This window comes from Morus notabilis, unplaced genomic scaffold (assembly GCF_000414095.1).
Source record: "Morus notabilis unplaced genomic scaffold, ASM41409v2 Scaffold69, whole genome shotgun sequence".
NCBI classification, from domain to species: domain Eukaryota; kingdom Viridiplantae; phylum Streptophyta; class Magnoliopsida; order Rosales; family Moraceae; genus Morus; species Morus notabilis.
Window position 1 is genome coordinate 525,886 of NW_010364208.1, and position 13,247 is coordinate 539,132.

Sequence of the window (13,247 nt, forward strand, 5' to 3'; positions counted from 1 at the left end):
CCCGCTTGAGGTATTTACTATCGAATTTTTTTTAGTAGTAAAAGATATAACATTTACTACCAACTGTTGGAAGTAAAATATAACTATCAGCTACCAAAATTTGATAGCGAAAAATCAACTTTTGCTACCAAAAATGTTTTGGTAACAAAAATAATGGTGGGAAGCTAAATCTTTTCCCGCTTATAGTATTTGCTACCATTTTTTTATAGCAAAAAGTATAACATGTGCTACCTACGGTTGGAAGCAAAACATTATTATCTACCACCAAATTTTAGTAGTGAAATATCAACTTTTGATACCAAATTAGTTTAGACTACCCAGATAATGTTTGGTAACAAAAAATATAATTTTTTGCTACCAATTTTTAGTAGTAGAAAGCAAGATTTTACTATCAAATTCATATTTTGGTGGTAAAAAGACGTTTTTTGCTACTAAAAGTTGTGTTTGATAGTAAATCATATAAAAACTTTAAAACTTATATTTTGTACTTGTATTATTTTTTTTGTAGTTTTCTATGAATATGTCATATATTAAATTTTAACAATCATTTTAATATATTTTGTATAACAATTAATTATTTTTTGAGGATTAAATTTAAAATTAACTCTTTTTTTACAAGGACAAAGAAGAACGTAAGGAGTGACTATAAGCAAAAAGAAATTACTGTTTCTTCGGATCCAAGAAAAAAGAAAATTCTAGGCTTCCAAGCTATATAGGTGCATGGTGATGAAACTAACTAGGTCATTTAAAGAAGGAAAATTCTTTCTTTTTTTTTTTCGCTCTAACATCTTTTAGACTTTTACTTTTTCCATTCTTGGAGAATCTTATCATATTTAAAAACGGCAAGTTGGAATTCTAACATTTTTAAGACACTATAAGAATAATAAAAATAATCACTTTAAGATATCAAACTTTTTAATATCAAAAAATTGTTGGTAGCATAAAATACACTTTTTAGTACCAAATTTTGATAGCTGAAATGATCAAGCTTTTAGTTACTAAATTTGGTAGCAAAAACTACACAATTCGTTACAAAATATAATTTGATAACAAATAACATGGCGGGAAATGAAATTTGGTTCCCGTCAATAGTTGTTTGCTATCAAAACAATATTTGGTAACAAAAGCATAATATTCTGCCACCAAAATTTAGTAGTGAAATATCAATTTTTGCTACCAAACATGTTTTGCTAACAAAATATTAGCGGGAAGCAAAAAATTTGTCTGCCTGAGGTATTTGCTACCGAATTTTTTTTTTTTTTGTAGTAAAAGATATAACATTTGCTACCAACTGTTGGAAGCAAAATATAACTATTTGTCACCAAAATTTGGTGGTGAAAAATCAACTTTTGCTACCAAAAATGTTTTGGTAACAAAAACATTGACGGGAAGCTAAATCTTTTCCCGCTTGTGGTATTTGCTACCATTTTTTTGTAGCAAAAAGTATAACATTTGCTACCTATGGTGGGAAGCAAAACATTGTTATCTGCCACCAAATTTTAGTAGCGAAATATCAACTTTTGATATTAAACTAGTTTAGACTACTCATATAATGTTTGGTAACAAAAAACATAATTTTTTGCTACCAAATTTTGGTAGCAGAAAACAAGATTTTGCTACCAAATTCATATTTTGGTGGCAAAAAGACTTTTTTACTACCAAAAGTTGTGTTTGGTAGCAAATCATATAAAAACTTTAAAACTTATATTTTGTGCTTGTATTGTTTTTTTTTTTTTAGTTTTCCATGAATATGTCCTATATTAAGTTTTAACGATCATCCTAGTATATTTTGTATAACAATTAATTATTTGATAATTTAGTTATTTTGTGTAGATGTAACAAGAGACATGTTCATGTGTATATATACGTGATTTTGTTAATTAAGTATATATTTCACATAGAGTAGTGTATAATCTTACTATTTGATTGCTTTTTAACATAGAATAATGTATTTCAATTTTAAAACTATATTTTTTGTTATAATGTTACTAGAACAATAATTTTAAAATAATTTTTATCATTAAAATATATTTTTTAATTTTTAATATGTCTTTCTAGTACCAAATTTAAATTTGGTAGTAAAAAATATGCTTTCGGCTAGCAAAAAATACATCTAGATGTCCCTGTAATTTCATGGGGTCAAATGGTAATCTCATATTTTTGTTGCTTAGCAAATGTTTGAGTTCATGCGCGGAACACAGAAGATGAACTTAACACATGAAAAACATTTTCGAGCTAGGGACCATGAAATGAAAGAGCTTTTGTCAAATGAAAATTAGGACGAGACAGGTCTTTTCTTTGGCTAAGCGTGCACTAATTCAGTTTGTTCAAGTAACTAGCTGATCAATCCATTGATCGAATCTGGACTTGATAGTTTCTTTTTTCTTCCTTTCTAATCAAATTTCGCAATTCATTTCAGGTATGAATTCTAACGAAGTTCTAAGCACCTAAATCGATAATTACTTTAAAAGAATAATTGAAACTTCTAAAAGAATAAATTGAGAGTAATTAGCATTATTTGTCCATGAACTGCTTAATATGTGACTACTTGTCATGTTCTAACAAGAGAAATGTTAACATTAGGCATTCTGTCATACTTTGTATTTATTATTTAACACGTGATCACCACTAACATGATATATTATTATTTAAATAGAAAATAAGATAGTAGAGTATAGGTGTCAAACAGTGAATGTAAAGAGTTACAAAGAGTGACAAAAATAGTGATGCTAGCATTTCTCGTTCTATCAATTTTGTAAATAGACCTCTAAACTTTTGAAACGTTTACAATTAAAGGATTTTCACATTTGAAAATTTAAATCCGATAATTTTGGATTGGATTATGGATTGACCTATAATTCAAGGATTTGGGTAATCTTGACAAATACCTTATAAAAGTATATGAGTCATGATTTTTACCGTTTACTCTCGATTCATGACTTTTTTAGTCAAATAATTACACTAACAAAATAGTATTTATTAAGAGTAAGAAGTAAGGATCAAGACTCATGCACTCTCAAATGTAAATTCTCCATTTTTTCCAAGGATTTCAATCCATGAACACCCCTAAATTCTATTATGGTAGTCTACCATGTTATTGAAAGTAGTCTACTATGCTACCGGCTATTTTTTACTTGAATTACTAAAACAATTATCTTAGAAGGAAAAATAGCCTAGAAATCAGGCTGAAATCTTCGTTGCTTGGAACTCACTGGCTAACTACACCAAATCTGATTAGCATCCCAACCCCTCAATTAATCAATTTAGAATCCACAGAAATTATTTTTTCCTCTAAAAAAACATAAGAAAATCATTTCAATATAAGAAATGTTTTCATATAATCTATCACAAATCCGATTACCGAATTCAACTGTTTCAATTACAAAACAACCAAATTTCGTTTCTGGAATCAGCATTTCAATTGTAAAATTCCACTTCACTAACAAGATTCAAGCTATCCAAAGTCGCATCCGGAACATTTCCAATACAAAAACAGCCAAACTTTTACTCTTTTTCTAAAGCGTAGAGATTTCTGAGTGTGAATTCCAATTCTCCATATTATCGATATTCAGTCTATTTAAATCGCCAAAACAATCAGACAACGATAAAAAGTGAGTGTGTGACTTGCGTGATGCATGGCTGTGTAATCGTTGCCTAATAAATCAAAAACAGCCACAACTTTTGAAAGAAATAAGAAAAAAAAAAAAGAGAGAGAGAAAGGCAAAGTCAACACCAAATTCGGTGTTGACATTTGAGGGAAGAGCTATTTGTTTACAACTGGCTCATACGATTTTTTCACGGAGAACTCAGCTATAAATAGAGCCCCTCTCTTTCTCAATTTTGCATCTCATTCTCACCCTTTAAAGAGAATTCTCATAGTCTGAGAGAAATTTAGGGCCGGTTTGGTAATGTTTTCAAAATTATTTTGTTTTCGGTACAAAAATGAAAATGAGATTGTTTTGAAATTTATTCTCGAACCGATTCTGAAATTACGTTTGGTGGTCTTTTAAGAAATTGGTTTGAGTATGATAAAAAATTAAAATTGTGTTTGGTTACATTTATGTTTGTTTTGAATACATGTAATTAATAATATTAAATATTTAATAATTGATAATTATTTAATAAATAAAAATTAATATAGTAATAATATAATAATAATGGATAAATTATCATTAATGAGTAGATTAGTAATTAAACAATATATATAATAAATTAATATGTAAAATAATTAAAAAATAGTAATTAGTAATTAATTATAAGTAAAAACTATGTTAGAAATGTACTCATATTTATTAGTGATGTACTCATATTTATTACATTATAAGTAATAATTAGTGTATTAAGAAAAATAATTAGTATATACATAATTTATTAATATTTCGTTTACTATTTAAATTATTAACTTTTAGGTACATAATTAAATAATTAAATAATTAATTATTGATGTTTATTTAATAATTTATTATTTGATACATCACATGATTAATTTTTGATAATTATTCTTTTTATAATGATTAATTATTAATTATTATTGATTAGTATATTACATATTGGTAATTATAATTTAATATTAATTATTAATTAAATAATTACTATTTCTTTTTTATTTATTAATTATTTACTAATTAATAGATTATAATTAACATAATATATGATTAATATATAATTAATTATTATTTATTTAATAAGCTATTATTACTTGTTTTATTGTTAATATGTTACTATCTATTTATTACTTATTAAGTATATCTATTTATTAATTATTAATTAATATATAATATAATTAGTAATAATTAATTATTTAATACAATTTTGTTGATAAGTACTAGAAAATGAAAACGGAAAGGAGAAAATAACTTTCAATCGTTTTCTACTTTCTTCACAAAAATCATTCTCATTGTTTTTGTTTTCGTTTCCTTTTTCAAAACTTTTATTAAACAAACGCGATTTGTAGACCGTTTTTGTTATTGTGCCTCAAAAGACGTGCAGAAATATTTTCAAAAACAATTTCAAACGCACACTTAGTTTTCCAATTTTTCTTCTTCTATGAGGTGTTTCTCCTATTTATATGAAATAGTGGTTCTTATTGTTCTCTCTGTGTAATTTAGAGAGAATGTTATAATCTTCATTTTTCATAGTGAAATCCTTCTACACTTGTCCAATGGTTTTTACTTTTTACGTAAAATACTTTATGTCCATATTATCTTCCTTTTTACTCATTTCTTATTTTACTGCCAGATTTACCAACAAGTGGTATCAGAGCAAACTAGGTGAAGTTATTGTTCACGATGGAGTTACTGTTCACGTATACGGTACTATTCATGGTGCGAATAAGTACTGCATAAGTAGGTTCCGTCTAAGAGGCTGGAAATTAAGTGGTCCACCTAAGACCCTCCACGCTATTTCTGAGAACTTGCTTAGTAAGGTGGTTCTATCTAGGAGGCTGTCCGGATCTTTCCTTTGTTGATAGAACTGGTGTATTCATTTACAGTCTTTCCTGAGAATTACCTAATCGGTACAGTTATTGTATGAGTATAGTTCACAACTACAGTGAAACGATGGGAGTTAAGCAAATCACGAAATGGATGAAAATTTCGAAATAGATAAGTTTAATGGAAGCAATTTCACGTTGTGGAAAATGAATATGCAGGCAATTTTACAGAAGGATAATTGTCAGGCGGTTATCGAAGAAAGACCGCAAGAAATCACGAACGATGGCAAGAAGAACGAGATGGATGGTAATGCTATTGCCAATTTACACCTGACATTATCAGACGAAGAAGAAAACGATATCAATAAATTATGTCAGTACGTGTAAAGAATGGAACCATAATAAGATTGTTGTCGACAATGTATTTACATTTGAAATAGCGCTTGATATAATGAAAGAAAGTGAGAATCTTGAACCAAATTCCGTCAAAAATTATCAATGTAGAAATAATTGGCCAAAATAGAAAGACGTTATACATGTTGAATTAAATTTGCTTAATAAACATAAAGTGTTTTGATATATTGTCATCACACCTAAAGTTGTGAAACTTGTGGGATATAAATAGATTTTTATGAAGAGATATATCCTCTTGTACACGATGCAATTAACTTACGTATGTGATTAGCATGATTGTTTCTGAAGGACTTGATATGTGTCTAATAAATGTGGTAACCACATATTTATAAGGATCACTAGAAAGTGACATTTATATGAAATCCATTAAGGATTTAAGACGCACTGGAGCATTTAATTTAATATCTTGGGAAATGTGTTCAACTAAACTACAAAGATTTTTGTATGGATTTTCGTATACAATGCTATTTGTCCATGCATTTTTCATGAGACGATCAAAATCCAGATTTGCTAGCTATCATTGTTGTATATAATATTAATAACTTAAATATTATTATGATTTCTGAACAGTTCAAACAAATTACTGCATATATAAAGAAAAAGTTCAAGATGAAGGATCTCGAAAAATAAAGTTTTACCTCAATATGCAGATCGAACATTTGCCTTATGGAATTAAACAACTAATACAGAAAAGATCCTTATGAAAAAGGCGCATCATTAAGTTTCTCGATGATGGTGCAACCACTTGATGAGGAAAAGGATCCATTTCGTCCTTGAGATGGAAATGAAGAAGTCCTTGGGCCCTTGAGTGAAAATGGAGTTCTTATGTATCTCGCTAATTGTACCCATCTAGATATAGCTTTTGGTACTAATTTATTAGTAAGATTTAGCTCATCTCCTACACAGAGACATTGAAACAGAATTAAACATGTATTTTGTTACCTTCAACGAACAGTTTATTTAGGGTTTCTTTATCCTAAAGGATCAAAATAAGAGATGATAGGTTATGCAGATACAGTTTACTTGTTAGATCTACATAAAGCCAAATCGCAAACTGGATATTTGTTCACATGTGGAGAAACTGCTATCTATTGGCGCTTACAGAAGCAGACACTTGTTGCCACTTCTTCAAATCATGCTGAAGTTATTACACTCCATAAAGCAAATTGAGAATGTGTATGGCTGAGGTCCATGACTCAACACATCTAAGCAATTTATGGGATACCTATCAATAAAGATCCAACAGTATTGTTTGAAGACAATGCTGCATACGTCGCTCAAATAAAGGAATGATACATCAAGAGCGACAAATCAAAACACATACCTCTGAAGTTTTTCTCATTCTCCCAATAGCTTGAAAAGAATAAGGATATTAACATCCAATATATTTGATTAAATGATAATACAACAGATCTTTTTCACAAGGCACTTCTCATTATAATGTTCAAAAAGCATATCCACAGTATCAAAATGCGTCATCTGTGAGATTTATGAAGAATGACTATACATGTTAACTTTACGGGGAGTTTACGTGACTATACTCTTTTTCTCTTATTGTGATTTTATCCCACCGGATTTTCCTGATAAGGTTTTAACGAGGCAACATAAACACGTACATATAAATGATGTACTCTTTTTCCCTTTGTCATGATTTTAATCCTACTGGGTTTTTTTTAGCAAGGTTTTCAATGAGGTATCATGAATGGTGGACATCTAAGATGGAGTGTTATGAATAGCAGTTGTCCACCTCAGTCAAAGTTACTATGGAAGTCAATCAAAATTACTATTCATGTCAAAATCTTACTATGCAAATAGTAACCGTAAATAGTGAGTAGTATGCAAATAGTAACACTGAAATCTCAAAGAATTAAGAAGCCTAATTCGTCGTAATTACACTTAAATGGAAAGCTTGATGAAACACATGATGAAGACAACTGTAGCATAGCCAGTCGGTTGAATTGCTCCAGTTAACTGAACGACCGAGTCTTGAATTTAAAATCATGTTTAAAATGTTGCTATTTGAATTTTAATTTTAGGTAATTGGCATAGATGGTCCCCAACCTATTTAGTAGGTGACAAGTTGGTCCCCAACCCTTTTTTTTGGGCAAAATGACCCTCAACCTCTTTAAACGGGAGCAATTTGGTCTTTTCCATCAAGATCCGTTACATTACCCACGTTAAAACCCATGTGACCCCTCACGTGACCTGATTACAAGGGTTATTTTCATAAAATCAAGAGTTTTATTTTTCAAACATAATAAATATTTTAAAAAACATAACAAAATATAGAAAACAAATTAAAAACTCTCTCTCTCACACCAACCCTAAATCTCACCAAGGCTACTAGCTCGTCGTTCGTAGATCTCTATTTCTTCCAAATCTTGTGCACAGATCTCGCCGTCAATCCGTCGTCCTCATTAAGATTCGTCACCGGCACTAACGAGATCTCACGAATGCCAAAAACGATAACAACGACAACAACAAGGATTCCAACGCAAAAATCAGACCGTCCACCACCACCGCCACAACCACCACAACTAAGTCGCTTCTGAAACCCTCATCCACCTCCGCTTCAAAGCCCAAGAGGCCACCCAACCAATCGACAAAGCTCCTCAGCTTCGCCAACGACGAAGACAACGAAACCCCTTCCCGCTCTAAACCCTCATCTTCCTCCAAGGTCTCATCTTCCTCTTCTTGCTTCTCTAAGCCCGTGTCTTCTCATAATATGACTGCTCTCAAAGACCGTCTCTCTCACTCTTCGTCTTCTTCTCCTTCTTTTTCCTATCTATCTATTCCTTCCAATGTCCAGCCTCAAGTTGGGACTTACACTAAAGAAGCCCTCTATAAGCTCCAGAAGAACACCCGAACCCTTGCCAGCTCCAAACCTTCATCGGAGCTGTCGGAACCGGCAAAGTCCAACCAAAAATTAGACTCTGAGGAGGAAGATGAGCTAGATGAGCTCAAGGAGAGGAGGGGCGAATTGGCATCGATTTTGATTGGGGCGAAGGGGAGGGATAGGGATAACTCGTCTCTAAATCTGTTGATTCCATATCAGACCATGATTAGCGCGATTCGGGTGAAGAGGGAGTGGCTAGGCAGTCACAGGCAGCTGAGCCGAACTTCATCGTGCTGGACGCATTGAGCAATCACGAGGGGTTGAATTGCTCCAGTTAACCGAACGACGGACATTAATTGTGATGTTCAGGGAGAAGGCAGAGGGGCCGAAGAAGGGCGTGTTCGAGGACGACATTGATGATAGGGGAATTGCATTGGGGTTGCTGAGGAGGAAACAAGTTATTTTGGAGGAGAATCACGAGGATGATGAAGATGAGGAGGACAAGATTTGGGAGGAATAGCAGTTAAGGAACGGGCTTGGGAAGATGAGAATTCATGGATTATGAGATTTTTGAGTTTGGTTACTTTTTTTGTGTGTAGAATGTCATAGATTCTAGACAAATTTGAGAGCTTTTAGAAGGAAAAAACTAAATTTTTTTCTTTCTTTTCCAACAAAAAAGAATATAATTAGGTGGGGTAAGGGCAATTTTTATCTTTTCAGGGTCATATAGGTTTTTACGTAGGTAATTTGACTGATTTTAATGGAAAAGACCAAATTGCACACGTTTAAAGAGGTTGGGGTCGTTTTGTCAAAAAAAAAGTTAGGGACCAACTTATCACTTACTAAATAGGTTATAGACCATCCGTGCTAATTACCCTTTAATTTTCAAGTTTGTTTCATATCTTGTTATTTCTGTTTTGACAATCTTAATTCTGAATATTTAGAATAGGATAGTTCCAAAGTTTCTTTAAATTTCAATACTAATTTTAGAATAGGGCAACTTTTCTTTAATATCAATTTTGAATTCCCTATTTAAAGAGGAATAAGATGTAACTTTATTTTCAGTTAATTGATTAATAAAATTTCAGATATTACTATCTCTTTCTACTTGCTCTTCGGTTTTTTTGAATCAATAAATTACTCGCACTCTCATTTGATGGTATTCTTCGTGAATTAATGAATCTCGAGTTGAACCAAAAAATAAAGATTTATGTTTTTAAACCTATAAGCTAAGACCACCACCAACACAAATGTTAATGTTGATTGTATATTTAACATCAAAAAGTATGATATGATATGTTATTTTCATTTTTGCTCCAACGTATAATGCTATTTGAAATGCTAAATCTATTTTTTTCCCAAACCTCTGAAGTTTTTCTCATTCTCCTAATAGCTTGAAAAGAATAAGGATATTAACATCCAATATATTCGATCAAATGATAATACAACAGATCTTTTCATAAAGGCACTTCTCACTACTGTTGGTTACCGAATCGAATTCGGATGCGGAAGCGTGGCGGGAGGGCGGATCAAGTATAACAAAAATTTTCATAAAACTTTTGAGATACTCTATAGATTATATTAATTTATGCACGAATAAATTAATCACATTAATTTATATATCAATAACTCAATTAGGAAAAATATCTGGAGGCCGACTCGGATGATAACTTGAGTTCTTTGACCACGAACGATCCTTGCTCCAAAGCCTTGTGTTTAGAAAACTAAAGTCTTCCACGTCAATTCCTTGAATCTACGTAGACGTGTGTGTGAGCACACTCGAGACTAAAACGGGTTAAATCAAACACTTGAATTTTCCACAAACACCAACGCATGCACGATGTGGAATTTTTTTGGAGAAAAATTTTCCTTCTCTCTATAATTTTCGGCCAGCCACCAAAAATTAGGTTAAAAAATTACCACGTGCAATTTTACATCATAGCTTATTTATAGAGTAGAAGTCCAACTTCTAGAAGGAATCAAATCTCTCTCTCCTATTTGAATTTTGAACAAAAATTCTCCTCTACCTTATCCTTGTGTGGCTGGCCATCCTAGGGTTTTTAATCCCTATGTGTGGTGCCAATTGCAGATAGGGAAGGAAGAGAAAATCATCATTTATCCTGTAGTCTAATTTTAATTCAAATTCGAATTTAAGTCAAACTTAAATTAATTTGAATTCTAAATTGAACAACTTATCAAATAAGTTTAAAAAGATAAATTTAAATTATGTTCATGATTCAAATTCAAATTTAAATAATCACATTATTTAAATAATAATTAATTCTCAATTAATTATTTTTTGAGTATTTAATTTTAGAATTTCATAATTTTAAAATTCCCATTTTGCCCTTTGTGTCTGGTAGAATTACAAGGACGACGTGGGGACTAATGGACTTATAAACCCGAGCTCCAATAAAATTAATAATTAATTACACACTTTAATTAATTCATTCATTCTATTAATTCTAATAGTTACTCCACTATAAACTTAGAATTGAACTCTCGAAATTATAGACATTAATTACTTATAAACTGTGAAGTGTCCATTTGATATAGTCATTGCATATAGATCAATCCTCCATAAATAATTCATAATTAGAGCTAGGTAGAATCCGTTAACCTCTCTAATTATATCTTCATCCTTGAGTACCATTGATTCTCTAATGGATAGTGATTCATAAAACACATTCATGAACCAGAGCGCTCTTATTAATTCAAGTACCGAATCAACACTCAAGAGAATTATTTATCTACTTCTTTCTCAAGAAGGAATGGGTTCCATCTCGTATAATAACATTCCCGGCTACCTATTTCATCATGTCTCCAAAATACAAGGAATAGGATTCAGAGTCTCGGAATCCGTACCGAGTAAATCAAAAGACACAAATCCATAAATAGGAGTTTGTTAAGAACTCAGGATTAAGATCATTCTATATATGACCATTGATAGACTCAATTAGTGTTGGGAATGGTGTCCTAGAAGCATAACATGTAATAGGATATTTATTATTTATTTAATAAAAGAATTTATTCATCATTTTATGTGCATATATTTGTGAATATTTTATGAATATTAATGAAAATTCCGTGATTATTTATGTAACCTTAAACATTGTATATAAGTGTTATATATGAGAGGATAATGTTTAAGGATAATAATAAAAAACATTGTTCATAATGAATTTAATTAAAGTTCAGAATCTTTAATTAAAACATTATTAATACATGTCATTCCCATTTAGAATGGAACGGTGTTATCTCCACTGTTAATATGTGAGATATTGAATGAGTGTATTTCACATAATGAGATTATATGGAACAAGGACACAGACACAATATGAATTTTTAATAATTTCTGTTAAGTATAGAAATTATAATTGAGTCTACCAATAGTCATATATAGAATGATCTTAATCCTAAGTTCTTAACAGACTCCTATTTATGGATTTGTGTCTTTTGATTTACTCGGTACGGATTCTGAGATCCTGAATCCTATTCCTTGTATTTTAGAGACATGATGAAGTAGGTAGCCAGGAATGTTATTACACGAGATGAAATCCATTCCTTCTTAAGAAAGAAGTAGATAAATAATTCTCTTGAGGGTTGATTCGGTACTTGGACCAGTAGGAGCTCGGATTCATGAATGTGTTTTATGAATCACTGTCCATTAAAGAATCAATGGTACTCAAGGATAAAGATGTAATTAGAGAGGTTAACGGATTTTACCTTGCTCTAATTATGAATTATGTATGGAAGATCGATCTATATGCAATGACTATATCAAATGGACACTTCACGGTTTAGAAGTAATTTATGTCTATAATTTCGAGAGTGCAATTCCAAGTTTATAGTAGAGTAACTATTAGAATTAATATAATTAATTAATTAATTAAAGTGTTTAATTAATTATTAATTTTATTGGAGCTCAGGATTATAGGTCCATTAGTCCCCGCATCATCCTAGTAATTCTACCAGACACAAAGGGCAAAATGGGAATTTTAGAATTACGGAATTCTAAAATTAAACACTTAAAAATAATTAATTGAGAATTAATTATTATTTAAATAATGTGATTATTTAAATTTGAATTTGAACACATCTAGATTTATCCATTTAAACTTATTTGATAAGTTGTTCAATTTAGAATTCAAATTAATTTAAGTTTGACTTAAATTGGAATTTAAATTTGAGTCAAAATTGGACTACATGATAAATGATGATTTTCTCTTCCTTCCCTATCTGAAATTGGCGCCACACAGGGATGAGAATCCCTTATCTTGGCCGGCCACACTTAAGGATAAGTGAATGGAAGATTTTGTTTCAAATTCAAATAGGAGATAATTAACAAGATTTATCTTGGAGATAGAGATTGGATTCCTTCTAGAAGTTTGACTTTTACTCTATAAATAAGAGAATATTAGAAAATTGTGAACACAATTTTTGAGACAATTTTTGAAACAATTTTTGCCCTAATTCCAGTTATGGCCGAAATTCTCTTAGAGAAGGGAAGGAAAAATTTTTCTCCAAAAATTCCACATCGTGCATGCGTTGGTGTTTATGGAAATT